The sequence below is a fragment of the Crocodylus porosus genome, unplaced genomic scaffold, assembly GCF_001723895.1.
Source record: "Crocodylus porosus isolate Cpor-Errol unplaced genomic scaffold, CroPor_comp1, whole genome shotgun sequence".
NCBI classification, from domain to species: Eukaryota; Metazoa; Chordata; order Crocodylia; family Crocodylidae; genus Crocodylus; species Crocodylus porosus.
Genome location: NW_017728931.1, coordinates 134,106,964 through 134,122,688, shown reverse-complemented (window position 1 = coordinate 134,122,688; position 15,725 = coordinate 134,106,964). Strand labels below are relative to the sequence as shown.

Sequence of the window (15,725 nt, the reverse complement as noted above, 5' to 3'; positions counted from 1 at the left end):
TCTCTCAAAAAGCTTCCCCAGGATTGAGGTAAGACTAACTGGCCTATAGTTTCCTGGGTCCTCCTTCCTCCCTTTTTTGAAGATGGGAACCACATTGGCCCTCTTCCAGTCCTCTGGCACCACCAGAGCACTATGAGTGCTCGTAAAGCCGTGCCAGGGGTCCCGCAATAACCACAGCTAATTCCCTCAGTTCTCTGGGGTGGAGATCGTCCGGACCTGATTTAAATACATCCAGTCCCTCCAGAAGTTCCCTAACTAGATCCTCAAGTCTGAAGATTATCCAATAATGTCCAATGACCCTTCTGGATCAGCTCGTGATAGTCCCCCAGCTATCACAGACACCATATCCATTAGTTCTTTTCATAAATTTGTCATGAACCGTCTTAAAAGTTGGCAGGTGTTTTGCCCCTGTTGCTCCAGTTGGAGGGGGGTACAGCGACAGAATGGTTAAGGCGGAGGCGTGAGTTCATACCCTGCTTGGGGTGTGTTCCAGAGGCCACCCCCTAGTCAAACCAGGTCTAAATAGGTACCTGGTCATTTGGTTTGGGGAGTCAAAGGTAGCCACATCACTCCCTTGTACGCTGTTGGCTGTAGACACCAGTGTGCTTGAAACCAGGCTAGGCTGAAGAAGCTTGGATCTTTATTTAAATGGCTGATCTAAGCTACTCTGACAATTAGAAACCCGCTTCTTTCCAGATTGAATTTATGACCAAGTTTGAAACCAACTGTTCTTGTGCCAGCATCATGCTTCGCCTTAAATAGCTCTTCTCAATCCATTTCCAATTTGCTAGACTAAACAAGCTGAGCTCTTTGTGTCTGCTCTTGTATGATAGGCTTTCCATTCTCCTGGTCAGCTTAGCAGCCCCTTTCTGCACCTGTTCCACTTCGAATTTGTTTTTCTTGGACATGGGTGATCAGAGCTGTTCACAGCTTTCCAGGGCCACCCTCCTCCATTTTATTTTCAGCCATTGTGCATGTGGAGCAGTTTTATTAAGCACATCAAGTGAAATAGGATGTAGCCCTCTAAATAACATGTAGGTAGGTGTTGTAGGTAGAAACGCATATATAATACACACTGTATGTATTGTGTCTACTAGACCACCACCAGCTATAAAGTCAGCTATAATACTCTTGCAGCTCAGGTGATAGGATTCTTTGCTTTTGCTGAAAGTACATGCAAATCTGAACTCTCTCCTCTTAATTGCTATAACGTTCTTGTAATGATAGCAAGCCTGAGAGCCAACTACAAATCTGTTGCAAAAATGTAGTAAGTGATCAAAGAAATGGGACCCCCCCCGAACCTGCCTTACAAATAGTGTTGTGTGAGATGATGAGCATTTAGAGAGGGGAAATTATCTGATTCCATTCTCCCCCCAAAACTATCCAAATATCTGTTACTGCTTTTAAAACCGTTTTGGTTGATTAATGCTGGCTTCCATGTAAACGTTGGATGCTGTCCTTTTGATATAATACTTTCTGATATTTTCCCTCCTAAGTTACAAAATTCTCTGTTGACAGCTACATTTCCTATTTTAAAAGATTTTTGAGTCATGGTAATTTTTTATTATTTCATTGTCTAGAGAGAGAGAGAGAAATATAGGTATAAGATTACTGTCAGGCTGGGTAGCTTTTTATGATTCACCCTGTGAAATGAAAGGTGATTCTGAAAAGAAATGTATTAAGGAATGACTATTTTAAAATAGATATTTACTAGGGGATGACACTGTATATTGCATTTATATAGCATATTTTAATTCCAAAAAGTTTATCAAGCTACAAATTGAAATCCATTTCCTTACCAGTGAAATTTCAACCACTCTGAGAGACGTACAGTAGGTACTTGAAACAGCATGTAAGAATGGTTTAAGACAGAGAGCAAGTGGAATAGGAACAAGAACGAAATATTTCATTGAATCTGCAGGGCTGTTTAGTTTTGTTGATATTTTACTTCACATATTAAATACTTATAGTAAAGCAGCACCCAATTAAAATCAGGGGCCCATTATGGCTATGTAAAAACATTCAGTTTCTAGCAGGAGAATCACCAATCTCCCAGTAGAAACCAAAAATGTGCAGATGTTCAGGCTTTTCTTCTGCAGCAAAAATGGCTGGTGCAGGAGAAAAATACCAGACAGAATTTGTTGCCAGAACCCCAGCCAGATGTCTATCCAGCCCCCCTTAAAAACCCCCAAGGTAGGGGAGGGCACCACCTGTTATCAAGAAGGGAATTGTATACAAAACTGCAAGTATCATCATGTCCCTTTATAAATCCACAGTGTGGCCACACCCTGAATACTGTGCCCAGTTCTGGTCCCCAGACCTCAAAAAGGCGATAGGAGAAGTAGAGAAGAGCCAGAAAAGGGCAACAGGGATGCTTAGTGGTACCGAGGAGCTTCCACATGGGGAGAGACTAAAGAGGCCAGGCCTATTCAATTTAGAAGAGAAACACTTGAAGGGGGACATGATAAGGGTTTACAAAATGCTAACTGAGTGAAGAGGAAGTAAATAGAGATGTATTATTTACTGTCTCTCACAATATAAGAACTAGAGGTCACAAACTGAAACGAATAGGTAGCAAGTTTAAAACTAACAAAAACCAGCTCTTTTTCACACGGTGTGTAACCGAAGTGTGGAGCACATTGCCACCAGACGCTGTGACAGCTAACAGTTTAGCCAGGTTCGAAAAAGGATTGGGAGGAAAAGCACATCGGTAGCGGTTGAGCATGGGAGACAGGGATACAGCCTCTGAATCAGAGCTTCCTAGACCTGGAATGCTGGAGGCTGCAAGTGAGAGAAGAACTGCAGGAGGAAAAAACTCTGATCATACCCAGTTCCCTCTCCCCTTCAGCATCCAGTCTCTGCCACTGTGACACAGTATACCAGACAAGATGGACCTATGGTTTGAGCCATTAAATGGCAATTCTTATGTTGTGAATCACCCAGGAAATCAAGGTAGTCCCTTCTGCAGGGGAGAAGGTCCCTTTGATAGAATGACAGACTTTAACAGTCTGACATCCAGTTGCTGGCCAAGCCTCATGTTGCTTAACTTGAAAGATCTGCTCAGCTGCTCCAAGACTGTTAGTTCTTAGGCCAGACATGTAAATAAAATCGCAATTATTCTTCCCAATTCACAGCAGACAACCCATAAAAGTAGCAGTCTTTTCTGGAGGCTCTGGGCATGCCTATGCTTGCAAAGGACCCAGCAGCAAAATCCAGCAGCACTATCTCTGGTGCTGATTCATCCTCACACAAGCACCTGCTGCCCGACCCTGCTTCCTGCACATCCTGAAAGCGCAGCTCAAGCCATTGCTTTTTAAGGAAGCCAATACTGATCCAATTTCCAATCCATCTGGTAAATCCGTTGTGGTGGAAGGGGTGATGCCTGTAAGCTCGGTTTGGACATCATAGCCCTGTCATGCCCCCATCTCTGTCATGTCACTGGTTTTCCTTCTCTGCACAGCACTTGTGGCACCTTTTCCATGAGTGTTCTGTAGTTTTGGCCCCTGTCCACACCCATCTGTGAAGTAACATGACGTCTACATCTCAGGTTTACGACATCGCCAAGAACAAGGGGCCAAGTAGGCTTTCATCACAATCTCAAGGATCGCGATGAGTTGCTTGGTTCCAAATTTGGCTGTTTTACACCATGTCGTTTCATTTTATCCTGCATCTGTCAGGACTTGGGTAAAGAAGAGCACTACAGCTGCTGCTTTGTGAGTGACAGAAGGCATGAAAAAACGTATGCGATTAGGAGGTAAAAGCAGCATCCAAAGCATAGGGCACTCAAAGGAGAAGTGGTGGATGAACATGAGACGTGGTGCTTTCGGGTGTAGGGTCTTGTTCTCATGGGTTTGAAATACTCACAAGCTTAAAATGTCTGAATATTCTTCAGGATGGAAAAGAAACAGCAGTGTCCTGCAGGATGGAAACAATGCCCCAGCAGGATCAAGGACAGACAGTTTGGTCTTTGGAGCCACACTCTAGCACTACTGCCGTCTAGCCGCAGGTTGCCAGAAGGAAAGTGTCCCAAGGCTTGCTGGAAGGATGCATTAAGCCACAGGGATGTCATAAGATCTGGCTTCTAGTCCAAGCTTTGCTATTGATTTTCAATGTGACCCTCTCAGCTCACTTTCTGCTATAATTGCCTTGTCTGAGAGGTAGAAATAGCTATACTTTCCTAATAGGGACCTAATTATGATTGATGTAGCTAATTGCCAAAGTCAGCAGGGCTGTTTGTAGAGCAGGTTACCAAGCATGAATAAGGGTATCAGAATCTGGCCCATCATGTTTGTAAAATCTTTTGACTTTCTCAGCTGGAAAATGCTGTAGAAAGGCCAAGAGTTATTATGAATGTGTGTGCTGCAGGAGCGGGAGCAGTGACCACCCTGAAAATCATTGTTAACCACATATAGTAAATGTTTACCCTTTCTCTCTCCAAGGCCTCTGTTAATGTTTGGGATTGTCATTCCATAAATGTCTGTGTATTTTAACACAAGCTAGTCGATAGCCCATTCTGGAATATTGTAAGCTAAAGTAGCCAACATTGTAACATTGATTTACTTTCTCTTTATGGGGTAGACATGTGGTCATACTAAATATTGTAGTTATAATCCAGGGTTATGGTGGATGTATTCTTCACCCAACTAATGTCAGTGACAAAACTCTTATTGATGCTAGGCTTTTACTTAGTGTGTGCAGTATGGGGTGAGATGAGATCCCCTATCTTCCTCTTTCTCTTAGGAAAGTTTAGTAGAAAAACTCCAGGACTGTATTGTGGCCAGGATGCTTTCATGGTCACAAGAAAAAATGTTCTTGCTTCTGCCTTCTCACTTGGTCATAAGGAAAGGCACAATCCAGCTCAGGGTCTACCAGAGTCCAGAGGAGAGCCATGCACATGGTTAGAGGTCAAGGGAACAGGCCTAATGAGGAGAGGCTGAGAGGCATGGGACTCTTCAGTCTGGAGAAGCAAAGGCTCAGGGGTGACTTGGTGGCAGTAGAGGTACACCGATGCATCAGTCTGATACCAGATTGCTACTGATATAAAGAAAAATTGCTGTGTCAGATATTGGCCCAATATGGCTGATAATTTGGCCAATAAATATACCCATGCTGCGCACAGCCATGGCGCAGCACTGAGGCAGCATGGAGAGCAGCCTCCAGCTGGTAAATTCAGTGTGGTGGAAAGGGAGTGGGGAGGGAAGGTGTGTGGGGGGACAGATCAGTGCCCCCCGGGGTGAGGAGAGAGTAGGGGCTGGGGCAGGCACTGCCCAGCTGGGGAGGCAGGGTGGGCGCAGGAGGGAGCTGCGGCTCGTCGGGGTGGGGAGAGAGTGTGCCCCTTGGATCTGCGCGGGATGGGGCAGGCTGCAGCCGGGGCTGCATGGGGCTCTTCTTGGTGGGGGCTGGGCTTGGAGCAGGCAGGGCTCAGAATGGGCTCTGGGTGCTCAGAGGATGCTGCATCCACCCCACATTTCATTGCAGCTCCACTCCCAGCGCTGCCCCCGCCAGCTGTCTGGCACAGCCCTGGCTCTTCCCAGCACATGGGTGGAGGTGAGGCATTGAGCAGAGGCAGCGGCTGGCGTCAGCAGTGCTGGATGTGGAGCTGCAGTGAAATTTGGGCTATATGCAGCATCCTCCCAGTGCCATCGGCACCCTCTCTAAAGAGCCCCGCACTTTGGATTCTGCTTGTAAATATATGTGATTAGGAGGTAAAAGCAGAATCCAAAGCATAGGGGACTCAGAGGAGAAATGGAAGCAGCATCCTCCCAGTGCTGCCAGCCCACACCAAGAAGAGCCCCGCCAAGCCCTGGCTGGCCTGCCCTGCCCCCACCCCATGCAGATCTGGGGGGCACATGCCCCCCCTTCTGGGGTGCAAGCCCCACAAGCCGCAGCTCCGTCCTCCCCCAACTCCACCTGGGCAGCTCCTGCACCCTCCCTCACTGCAGGGGGCATTGATCTACAACCCCCCCACCCCCGCCATGTTCTTTCCCTCTTCCCGCCCCTTTCACCACACTGGACTTACCAGCTGGAGGCAGCTTTCCACACTGCCGCCTACACTCCTCACTGCCTCAGTGCACCTGCCCCTACCCCCTCCCTTACTGTGGGGGGTGTTGATCTGCCCCCCCACCCACACACACCCTTTCCCTCTCCCCACCCCTTCCACCACAACAGATTTACCAGCTGGACGCAGCAGTATTGGAAATCAGATCAGTATTGGCCTCCTTAAATATTGGCTATTGGTATTGACCCCCAAAATCTCCATCAGTGCACTGCTAGGTGGCAGCCTATAAGTACATAAAGGGTGAACATCAGGAACTGGGAGAACATCTGTTCACTAGGGTACCCCAAGGAAAGACTAGGTCCAACAATCACAAACTGCTGGAAGACTGTTTTAGACTGGGCATAAGGAAAAACTTCTTTACTGTCTGAGTCTCCAGAGTCTGGAGCAGACTTCCCCCAGAAGTGGTGCAAACACCTACTCTGGATACCTTTGACAAACACTTGGATGCTTATCTCACCAGGGTGATCCAGCTGATTCCCTGCTCGTTGGGCAGGGGGCTGGACCCAAAGATCTTGCGAGGTCCTTTCTAGCCCTAATGTCTATCTAAGAAATCTTTATTAATTTCCCAAGTAGCAAATGCTCCCAATAGAAAATACTTAGATGAAGACTGGGTACAGACATTCAAAAAGCCCGTGGCAGGATCGTTCAGATCTTCCTGAGTTTCTTAAAGCTGTGTAGATTGAATCAGGAGTGAATAAAACACGGTTGTTCTTTGGGTTGGCAGAGGAAGAGGTTGGGGGGAAGGAGATGCCTACTTGTCCTGAGTAGCAAATACTCCCAATAGAAAATACTTACATAAAGAGTGAAAGCAGAATGAAAAGATAGTCCAGAATTTGAGAGATTTCAGTTTGATTCCCAGCTCCAGCACAGCTTCCTGTGTGACCTTGTGCAAGTCACCCAGATCCCTGTCTCACAGAGATGTCATGAAGGTAAACAGGGTAAAGGCCATTGTTGAGATACTATGATAGCTGAAGTGTACATGTTCCCTAGGTAGATAGAAAGGAGTACAGTTCATAAATGAACAAAATGATTAAGAGTATGAATTTGGTCACAATACTTCTTTATTTCAGTGCAGTTTCCAAATAACTATTCTACCAAAAAAAGTCATTGACATGAAATGACCATTAAAAACAAGTAAAACAAATGAGATGTAAAATTACCCATAGTTATAGTTATAGTTTTCTAGGTAAGCAGCATATCCATTTGTTCATTAGGTATTGTTTTTGTGGCATTGTGCTACTGGAGATTATCTTGAAGCAAAAACATCTATTTCAAGAGCTTTTTTGCAACATACTTTCCTGAGTCTCTTGTGGTTATAGTACAATTCATACTTCAGGGCGGTAAGTATCTAACCAAACATATTAGCATCAGATTCAGTAGAACGAAATTGCTAAGATATATGCTGTTATCTAATATGCCTAATATAACTAAGTTACCTAATATAACTAAATCCATTTATTTGACTTAGGGAACATAAGCCTACACATACAAACTGCAAAGATATAGGGTGGGTAACGTGTACTAACAGCAGGGGCCTTAATGGTCTTCTCACTGAAGTTACACTAGTATAACTTTACTGATCTTGATAGTTACTCCCAGTACACACTGGTGTAAAGTCAAGGTGGATCAGGTCCTAGGTGTCAGTGGAAAATGTATTTCCCTGCCAGATTAAAAGTGCTGTTCCATACAGACTTGTGGTAATAAATTATATTCAGGGTTTCAGTCCTGTGGAATAATGATTTTTAAATAAACACACATTGTGTTAAGTATAATTTAACTTTGAATGTACCAAAGAGCCTGTCTTCAATCCAAGCATGTAAATACTGTTAGAATATAAATATCTGCATTATTCTCAGATAACATATTTGCACTTGTTCATCACTATATAACATAGCTCTATTAGCAGGTGAAGCAACATTCACCTTTCTCAGACAATTCCTGTAACACAAGCTGTTCTAATTAATCCTGAGATCACACTTAATAGGTTACGTAAAATTCTGGTGCAGTCATATCTTGCATACTTAATTTATAAAGGAAAAAACCCCCATTGATTTGCAGAACCCATTGGACCTGAAAAACTGAAAGCAGAAGCTGCTGCCAATAAGATTGTAGGGCTAACATTATACCCAAGGCTTTTTCTGAATTCTGCAGAAGCTTTCATCTTACCATAAATGTAGATAAAACTATTTTGGCAATAAAAAAGCAATTGCCTCTTTGATCCATAGAACTGACCTTTGGCCAACACCAAGAATGCATACAAACATAGAAGAGCTTGTCCAAAACCTATTTAAATGTTATTTCCTCTAGGTCGCAGGACTTGGACCCAAGCTACGCTGTAGTATCTATGTGCACGTGTAGACAAAATGGGGGCCCTAAATTGAAGCAGTGGGTTTTTAAAAACGCTGCTTCAATTTAGGGCCCTTTAAATCCCCATGTCGTGCACACACCTGAACTTACCTGCCTCTCCGGCAGTGGGGAGGGGAAGGCAAGCTGCCAGCAGGCAGGCACTTGGTGCTTCACTCCGCAGCTGTAGAGCAGCAAACTAAAATTCCTTGGAAGAGTTTTAGTTTGCTGTGCTCCAAGTCATTTAAGGCACATTGTGCTGCCAAATTTGCTAGAGTGGCTGGAATTACTGCGCAATACGCCGCCCAGGTGTGCAAACACCGACACCATTAAAGTGGTGCAAAAGCATTTAATCCGCATCTGCACATGGCCTGTGTCTTTCTTGTGTTCCAGGTAGTCAACTGGAGTTGACTAGCTTTCTCCCCTGTGATTCCACCTTTTTAATCATCTCTCCTGATGTCTTAATAGACCTAGGCTTAGAACAACAAGACACAATGGCTTCATGCAGAGAGGAAATGAATGTAAATCTACCCCATTTACTCAAATGCATACATTCTGTAGATGAATCACCAAAAACACTGTTTTTGAAGTGCCAGCATTTGATTCACTCTCCCTAGTGAGCGGAAAATAGATGGTATTGTCTGTGTACTCCTCTATAGCATCTTGAAATCTGGTATAAGACTAGTGTTTGTTAGTATTTTCATACAGCAAGAAAATAGACTAATTTAGTTATTTCTGCAGTTAGTGATAACAATTAACTGAGGTGTTTAGTTTTTCAGGTTTTTTGTAGTTTCTATGCTCTTTCATTAGCATATCAATCTCTTCCTTCCAATTGTAAAGCTTTGTAGAAAACTAGGTAGTTTTCATAATGTAAGCAAGGCAATATATGTGAAAAAAGAAGAACTGTGTGTCTTTATCAAGCGTACCTATCAAAAGTGAAACTGTTTAGATTCATAGTGCCCGGGTTGTGATCTTTGCTGTGGTATTCCTGCTGAGCACATCATGCAGCCCAGCAACTACCGTGAAGTTCCTGGATAGCTGCAGCTTCTTTATAAAGCTTCACAAGTGATTCTGCAAATCACAAAATAATAAAAAGAAACAGCAGCAGCAAAAGTGTTTGGGAACCTATCAAATATTTACCAGGCAAAGGGTTGGGCTTTTTCAATGGAGTATAATAAAGCCATGCTTTAGCACACTGTAAACTTATTAACAGGAAAAGCAGATTCAGGCTTCAGCAGAAGCCAAGGCTAACACATGTCTTTTGAACTCATATTTGCCCAGTTTCTTTGTAAGCTTCCTGAAGCCACAGCTAACCTTTCACTGCATGCTGATTCATAGTTGGTAAACTTGGTTGAAAGCCCCATGTGAGTACAGTCTAATCACAGACAGCATAATCATTTTGCAGTTTTTCTTCAAGGCTGTAATACATTATTAAAAAATCATCTATCCAGTGACCATACTGTTAATCACAGAGAATATAACAATTATGTCTTATCTGACCTGGCTTCTTAGTCTAGCTGCATTTGTCCTTGGCCAGTGACTTGTTCGCCTTTCAAAACTGAATTAAGCAACAACCCTATTAAAATTAACAGAAAATAGTCAATCAGGTTAGGTCATCTCAATCCATGTTCAGCAATAATAAGACATTACGCACACATGCTCATGACATTCACAAACACACCGTGTACTCTCTAGTGTCAGTATCTGGGCCAGACTGTGTGGAAGGGGTTTTGCAGGGCACCATGGCAAGGAGGAACCCTATAGCTGTTACTGGAGCCTAGAGGCTGCAGGACCTTGCACAGCTTCTTCTCCCCGTCTCTGCCTGGGCCTGGGTTGGTGAGTGGTTGCAGACCCATTTATCTCACTCTTACTTTGCCTTAGGTTTGTTGGTTATAGCTGTGCTGGTCTAAGGACATCAGCAGACAGGGTTCTTTGGGTAGATGTGAGATCTTTTATTAGACCAACTAAATAGTTGGAAAAATTGTTCTTTGCAAGCTTTCAGGCACAAACACCCTCTTCAGACTCTCCCCATGCCTGAAGAAGGGCGTTTGTGCCCGAAAGCTTGCAAAGAACATTTTTTCCAACTATTTAGTTGGTCTAATAAAACATATCACATCTATCCAAAGACCCTTGTCTGTTTTCCTGGCCCTGCCTTTCATATCCTGTCCAATGTTGGGTGAGATGCCCTGCTCTGTACCTTCCATGGGCTCCCCAAGCTCTGCCCAAGTACCCCAGAGCCTGATGCACCCCCATCCATTACCTCTGATTTACACTGGACAATGATCCTCTGATAGAATCAGGCCCTAAAAACAAGATCGGGGCTCTTGCCCCTTTGTGTGGGATGGAAAGAAACAAAACTCCTTCAAAAGTGACGTGTAGTAATTGTGCCAACCTAAGGAAACAGAAACAGGTTTCGATGAGCATATCCCTTGGACAGTATGACCAGACATAGCCCCTCCAACACAGAGATGAACAGAGACTGATATTCATGGAATGAAAAATGGGGTTCATGGGTCTCCCTGACCAACCGTGAGCTCCACAAGCAGAGACTCTCTCATCCTGCAGTTGGAGCGGTGTGGTTGAACGAGCTCATGAATGCAGAGCCTCTTCGAAATTGGTTGGGGTTACAAAAGTAGAGATCCCCTGCAATGTTCTACATACAGACTTAGGGCCCAGATTTCAGGTCTCCGATCCTGGAGCGACAAAATCTGGGCAGGTTGCTAAACGACCAGGCCTGAGAAGGATGTTACGAATCTCAATTCTAGCAGCTGGTAAGTAGGAGTTAATGCAAAGACAATGTACAGCACTTCCTGGGGAGTGTGAAGAACTGCTTTGCAGGGAGGGAAGGGAGGAGGGAGAAAGCTGTCATCTGAGCTGCCTCTCACTTCTGCTTGCAGTCCTACATGGCAATGAGTCAGAGCTGGCGAGGAGGGTGAGAAACTCAGGTGGTTCTCTGGTGGGCGAAGGGGAAGCCCACACTAAGATGTCTGCAGCCCTTCCACTATTAAAATAGAAAGGTTAAAAAAAAAAGATGATGTAAGATCAGTAAGGCGAAAAGTGCTCCCTGGTTGGTGCTTGTGCTTGTGCTCCCCGAGCCTAAGATAATGTCCCGTATTGTGCTCCTGACTCTGGTGCTCTGCCTCATGCAATTGCCCCCGATTTCTTGAGGTCCCTGCCTCACCCTTCTGTTATATGGGGCAGTCCAGAAGAGGGAGTGGTGCTGGTGGTCATAGCTGGATGGAAATGCGCCGCCAAAACCTCTCACCAAAGATCCCTATGCTCTCCTGGTCGTTTTTGGTGACCCTGGTGAAATACTGCTTGCTGACAGTGTCAACAAAATACTTTTATGCAGTGGACCCCGTCTGCATCCACGTGCTCTATTTTCACTCCTTGCAGGCCCGACTCAAAACGTTTCATTCTTGGTGTATATTGTGCAAGCTGAGTAGAGTGAGATGTGCGTTGCTCGTGCTCAGCCATGATCCAATGAAGGGTTTGTAGCAACTGCAAGTTAAAAAGTCAAGTCACAGAATGTGGTTCGTACCAGGAGATACTGAAATGTCATTTATGACTGTTTCTCAGAATTTGAGTAACAGGGAAAAGATTAATAATAATGGCTTCTTCACTGAGTTTCTTTTTGATTCACTGTCCAATAACCTGATATATTTAAAAGCAATTTAGAATCAACACGGTACGCTCCCTTAGGCATTTATTTTACCATACTGTACAAAGAAGCCTATTAACATCCTACAAATGTGGAAAAAAGGGAACATTTTGCATATGTTACATCAAAACATCATTTTTAAGGCAGTAGTAGATGAATTAGTAAAGTTTAGGAACTCTTGGTGTAGAACTTAAGGAAAAGCAAGTGAGAATCAAATTGCTTCTCCATGTACTCTCTACTAGACAGTCCATATGTCGTGATGATTATATGTGACTTGAAAGAAGCCCAATTTTGGGTGATTTGGAAAAGGCGAAGAGAAGCTAAGTATGTGGGAAATGGTTTGGGCTTTGTTCTCCTGTGGAACGTTTCAGTGAGGATGAAAAGTTCTCCTTTTCATAAGCATCGTCAGGGGAAATTTTAAACTTTTCATTGAAACTCCCAAACTTGAACACTGGGGGGGGTGGAGGGGGGAAGGGGAGGAGCATATTTGATTTTCCTGTTTAGTTCCCCAAAAAGAATCACCTTTTTTGAGGAAAGCAGACTTGTTTTGTGAAAGTTTTTGTTTGCTGGAAACAAAAAGGCTTTGAAAGCAATTTTTCTACTAACCTTATTCGTGACAGTGCAGCGTGGAAAATTTAAGCTAGTCCTGAGAGTTATAAAATGAAGTAATGCATGTATTGCAAACAGCTCAGTACTCTGGAGTGACTGGTGCCATGGTGTTTTCTTTCCTCAGTGTACAGCAGTCACTGCAGATGCTTGACGGGGAAATGGTGCGCTTCATATGGCACCCTCTGTACCATAAAAAGCATTAGTATTTTGAGACTATCCATGACAAGAGCTACAGAAATGATTACAAGGTTGGCAGAACTGCCTGAGGATTGTTTAAGAGCCTCAAAGGTGTTAGCTCGGCCAAATGCTGATTAAGAGAGGCTTTGTTAACTGTACAAAGTGTCTGGTAGATGTAGGACACCAAGGCAAGAGAGAACAATTGGTTCGGGCACCACGAAGGGACTGGATAAGTGGAGCTTGTTGAATCTATATATATGAGGGATGTATCACTTGTGGAGAGGAAAAACAAAATGGTGCAAATATCTAGACTTAGCCATGGCCCGCAGGAGGCTTAAATTGAGGGTAGATGTGTGGTACTGGAAAATGATCCAATACCCACTGAAGTTTTCTATTAACTTCAATAGATTTTGTTTCAGGCTTTTGTTGGGGGTCTTTCTCATGCTGGTGTCAGCAGTGGGGTTTCCAGAAACCCTCTGTGCCTGCAGAGGAGGAATGGAAGAAATCCTGTAAAAAGAAACAACAGGTCAGCAACAGCGATAGTAAGCCAGGTGAAAGTCCAGAATAGAAGAGCAGTTCTAGGAGGAGCTGCTTCAGAAGAGACCCTAGGAACAGCCATCCTCAGAGGGTCAACACACAACACACTGACACCCATCAAACTTACGTCAGTCTGTACACAGGTATGACATGCACCCACCGTCCAGAAAGGATATCTGACTGTTTCCTGGAGGTCACTGCCTGCTGTAGGTGCTATTACACATCTTGCCATTAGTTAATAGCCTGTGTGCATTGAACCAAGGGTTGTACAAGGATAAAATTGGCTAGAATTGTGGACACATGACCTTTACACTGGTGTAATTTAAGCTAGTGTGAGAGGCAAGTAGTTACTCCTTACCTTCAGAGTTGTGACTTGAGCCTAGAAAGGAGAGACTTACACTGGTTTAAGCCTGTAGATTGTGAGTCCACTTCATCCTTATGCTGCTGTAAAGGCAAACTAATCTAGTACAGCTGTGTCATATGTCCTCACTCTCAGCGTAATTTAAGGTTACTTCTGCATCATTGCTTCTGAGCTATTTGAAATGCTAATCCTCAGGAAAGACAGCTTGAACCATAAACCAAGGTCTGAGTTGCATACAGGATTTATTTTTCCAATAAATATCGGGTATGTTGGATGATGAGATCATACTACAAAAGAAGCCATGAGAGCCAGTGGATCAAGCCATTTAAAACTGGAAAGACATAGTACTAGGGAACAATCCCAATCAGTGTAGAGAGGCAGGCCTAGTAAGTATTTCCGTATTAGGGAAAGTTTTAATTCCACAATCTCAAATGTTCTTTAATACTTAGAAAATCAGAACTAAAACTTGCTAATATAATGGGTCCAAATGGTGTGGTAGAACGTGGGCAGTTATGTTCCCTGTCATAGCATATCTCAATTTCCTTCTGCCGGCAGCTTGGTATTTGACTGAAGAGTCTGTTGACTGATGGTTAATAACGGGAAGGGACTTGAATTGATTCTGCTCTCAAAAGCATAAGATTCTTGTGGCTAACTAATATTGATCTGCAATTTTTTGCTAAATTTTGTAGTGGCTTATCTGGAAAATTACCCTCTTTGTTAAGAGGGGGAAATAGAAAATGAGATTGTTTGGTGAACTATCCTGAATAAATACATTACCCTAGTGCAGATCAGAATATTAAGGTAAAAAATAGAGGGAACTATGAAAACCTTCTGAAGTTATTCATTATGTCAATTTTCAATTGAATAGGCAGTTAATGAGCATATACTAGATTTTATATTAACTTTCTGCTTCAGACTCAAAGACTTGAAACTGGTTTTTTCCCTTGTACTTCAGCTTGAATCTCATTAAGTGTATTAATAATTAAACAACTAAAAAAACCGATGTGTTACTCCTAATACCATTTACCTGCTAGCCAGCCTGTGGATTTCTAATGTGGCAGCCTTAGAACACAGAAAAGCAGCTTCTCCAGCCTCACCTCCTGCTACCAGCCAATTTTGCTCACAGGCAGCAACACTAATTATTATTTTGTATAAAGTGTTAGACACAGTACAAATACATAGTTCCTGCCTTGAAGAAGGCTAATAGTATGGATAGCCAAGAGTGGAAAGGGAAACAGGGTCATATAGAGGGGACGTGACTTGCCTGAGTTTGCACAAACCAGCCCGGTGGACTCAGCTAGGAACCCAGGTCTTCTGAATCCAGCCTTAACCCAGTGGTGTTTGCAGAGCTACCCTACCTCCCTGGGTATTTTAGTTTAAGAGCTATACAGCTGTCATCCGAAAACTTCAAATCTCCTGTGTGCTGTTAGAGAAGAATTAGTTACAAGTAAGTCTTAAACCATAATCCTGCAAAACACTTGTGAATGCAACTTTACTCTCCTACATTGCCAGCACAGATTTTAGGGTCAAGTCCTCAAGTTATAACACTAGATGCACAAAGTTTCTCTGAACGAAAAGATCTTAATCTAGAAAAGCCATCCCAAAAAACTCTTTCCAAACTGATAAATATCCTTTTTCCACGTCAGTCTTACGGCACTTTCTAGCTAGCTAGTGACTAAAGAACAGCTGTGCATACAAGGCAAAATTGCAAATACCATCTAAAGATCTCATCTCGTCTCACATACTAGCTGCTACAGTGGTCCGAAGGCTCCTCCTGTGGGGATTGCAGAGAAATACAAAAGACTAAAATAACGAAAACCAGTAAAAGAACGCCTGAGGAGCAGGAGGAAGAGTGTTAGTTAAGGAACAAGTAAATCCTAAAAATTCACTTTGAGCAATGTTAATGCAAGTGCCAAAAAATCCCTAAATCTGGGATCTTTCTTGTCTTTGCTGCGTGGTTTGCTGTAGAGCTTCTCATC

The 15,725-nt window shown here is 43.5% G+C and overlaps 1 protein-coding gene across 1 annotated transcript in view; it reads left to right on the top strand.

The window, feature by feature from the left end:
• Positions 1-15,725, top strand: part of CAMK1D (calcium/calmodulin dependent protein kinase ID) — a 307,209-nt gene that overhangs the window by 196,869 nt on the left and 94,615 nt on the right. The window lies entirely within an intron of this gene.